We start from the raw sequence: 3,173 nt of genomic DNA, 5'->3' as shown, positions 1-3,173 counted from the left end.
AGCTTTGAACAACCTTCAAGAGAAAAGCAGAGAGTGTGAGAGAGAGACTAGAGCTTTATTGTTTTTGAGAGATTGGAGAGATTTCTCATCTCCTTTTGTATTTCTACTTATTTCTATCTATGCAATTCTTTCATCTATCCATTGTCATGAATTGCTTAGCTATGTTTGAGTAGTCTACTTGTTAGATCTAGGGTTTAAATAGGTTTGTGGGATTAGCCCCAAACTATAATTACTAAGTTGTGGTACTCATCAAATGGTTTGCACCCTATGCTTGTTTTAGATTAGCTAACTAGAACATAGATCACTAGGATCTTTGATTATCTTGAATTATCCATTTGAACTAGCTTGTCTCCCGTTGAGAAGAGCGACATCTCCTCATTGAGACCTAGTGTTCATTATCGGCTCGCGCCTAGGCATATCTAGAAGCCGTCGATCGATATCCTGACAGGTGAATCGATCGGCGCTGCGAAAGGTGTATCGCTCGATATCTCAAAAGGATATCGATCGACTCTTTTTCTGCGCCAACATTACGACAGTTGAGGCGAGAGATCTAGATTATTTAACCAGTGATACATCACTTGAGTTAAGCGGCTGAGATCTATAGTATCATGCAAGCAACTTGTTAAAGCATTTATAGAGATTATAATCTCCATTCCTGAATAGAAATCCTACGTCTAACACTCTTTATCACATTTGAACAACCCATCATATTGTTAGTTAGAGCAACTACCTTGCTCATTTTAGGAATTGTTACTTTTATTTCCATCATATAAACCAACTTTGCCTAGGATTGATTAGTAGATTTTATTTAATTGGTTCCCTCACTCCACGTGATTCGATTCCTAAGTACTACAGCTGTACCTCTTATTTGAGAGAGTAAGCTCTACTGGGTAATTTGAGCACCATCAGAGCTTGCTTTCTTGTGGAGTCGTTAGATTTCGTCCCCTTGTAAGGTGAATAGCTGTAGACCCGAAACCTAGATTGGGACCTGATTCCAGAGCCCGGAAGCTGGGATCCGGAACCTGGAAGTTCGGCTTTCTCTTCTGGTTGAGTAGTATCGGGAACGGGAGCTCTACTGCTTCTCTCATTCGGTTTGAATGAGTAGAGGATATGACGGCCACCAAGCCTTGATGTAGAACTAGCATTTTGCCTGGCTCCTTGGCAGGAGGCGAAGCAACGGTTTGCCCGGCACTTGGGCAGGGTCCCTCATGCTTCCGGCTGGTTCGTAGCTTTTCCGCAGGAACTCCATTGAGGATCTTCCCTCAGAAGTTCAGTAGTCCATATATCCACTAGGATGAACTTATGTATTCAATGGCACATGTCGTTGTTCCTTTTATGGAACAACTCCTATGGAATTCACCGAGTTCTTAGAAGGCATTCTCTAGCTATTCTACCACCTAGATTCTAGAGCCTAGAAAGAAAGGTGGTTCCTTAGTTACCTCTTAATGGTCGCCTGGTATGCTTGCAGTATTCAATGGAACTCTTCTTTTGGCTTCTCCTTAGGGATTTGTCAAAGTTGTAAACTCGGCTGGAAGGAGTCGTGCCCTTCTTAAGAATCTTTCCCCTTGTTACATGGGGCGGAGTTATGATCCTGGACGTGTTCCTAGTGTCTAGATCCTGCTAGATTGTTACCAGTAGGTCGCCCGTCGATATTTGATGTTAGTGATGACTGCTCCTAGTCTGGATAGTATAATCCAAATTTGTAGAGGCCCGTCGATATTTGGACTCTTTCTTATTACTTTTAGATTTAATTTAGGATTTAGCATAGACTTTGTTACTTTTGCTAATTTTTCTATTCTTTTGTTTTACAACACAAAGAATGGAGAATACGGATGTCGGCCAAGCATCGATCGACACAGAACATTGTCAATTGAGTGACGCAGATACAGAAGAATCGATCGTTTCATCTGAAGCCTCATCGATCGATATCGCCCAGACGGAAGCAGGTAAGTACCCTCTTACTGATGCTGATAATGAGAAAGTAGCCCAAACTGAACCAATAGGTCAATCAAGCAACATATCTAGCCAAACTACTGAAAAACAGGGGACTGAAATCCCTGTTAAGTCAAACTCTACCTTAAACATAGGTAAAGAAATTAAATTACCCTTGCAAGACTACTTAAATCCCAATAGAACCTATTCCAATAGGTCCGCTATTAGAGTACCAGACGACGTTACCATGAAAACCAAGTTTAATGTTGATTACTATAATATGGTGCGTCGAAACCCTTTTAAAGGATCTTCTTTAGAACATCCACAAGACCACATCGAAGGTCTAGATGAATTAATTCCAGACGAATACAGTCGTTGCAGACTTTTCCCATTTATACTAGAAGGGGAAGCCTTAAGATGGTTAAACTGTCTACCAAAAGGATCCCTGACTAGTTGGAAACAGATTAGAAATGTCTTCCTTAAGCAATTCTTCGACGATACTCGTTACTGGAAGTGAGGAGGCGAATTTCTACCTTCCGTCAAAATCCTCAGGAATCATTCAAAAACGCATGGGGAAGATTCAAGTGTTATGAACTCGAATGCCCCCACCATGGTTATCCAGAACCACAATTTCTTAAGATCTTTTACAAATGTGCTATTCTGAGCTATAAGACAACGCTTGATACAGCAAGCGAAGGGAATTTTGTTACTAGAAATCCTATAGAAACAAGACGCTTAATCGAAAACATGGCAACAGGAAGATCTTATGAAGAGATGAATGAAGAAAAAGAAAAAAGCTATAAACTCAAGAGAAAATACTGAGTTAGCCGAGATAAAGAATTCTATAAATTCACTTCATTCCCTTCTGACAGATCGAAACCCACCTAACCTGTGCCAATACTACAATAAAACTCCTCCTACCTCAGAAGATGAGCTCGAATTTACAGAAGAGTTAGATACTACTGATCCTCATTCTGTGTTTAACGTCGATAGCTTCACACGAGACTATGAAATCTGTGTGCAGTCTCGTACCGGGAGAGAGAAGTACAATCTAAAACAAGCTTTTACAGGAAACCGTAAAATGAAATCCGATTTTAATGGGAAAATAAACATCGTTTACGGTAAATTAAATCAAAAGATGGATTCATTAATTGAACACCTACGGAGAATGGAAGACCAAATTGCTAACCTTGCAACTACTCTGAAAAGAGAGACAGGCCGTCTCCCTAGAAGGACCGATG

The 3,173-nt window shown here is 40.5% G+C and overlaps 1 non-coding gene across 1 annotated transcript; it reads right to left on the bottom strand.

Moving 5' to 3' along the window:
- Positions 1–2,442: 2,442 nt before the first annotated feature.
- Positions 2,443–2,549, bottom strand: LOC130500500 (small nucleolar RNA R71). Its single transcript, XR_008939122.1, has one exon. It is a non-coding gene; the product is annotated as a small nucleolar RNA R71 (small nucleolar RNA).
- Positions 2,550–3,173: the final 624 nt, after the last annotated feature.

The sequence above is a fragment of the Raphanus sativus genome, chromosome 9 (genome assembly GCF_000801105.2).
Source record: "Raphanus sativus cultivar WK10039 chromosome 9, ASM80110v3, whole genome shotgun sequence".
NCBI classification, from domain to species: domain Eukaryota; kingdom Viridiplantae; phylum Streptophyta; class Magnoliopsida; order Brassicales; family Brassicaceae; genus Raphanus; species Raphanus sativus.
The sequence above is the reverse complement of the archived record's forward strand: the minus strand, read 5'-3'. Positions and strand labels throughout refer to the sequence as shown.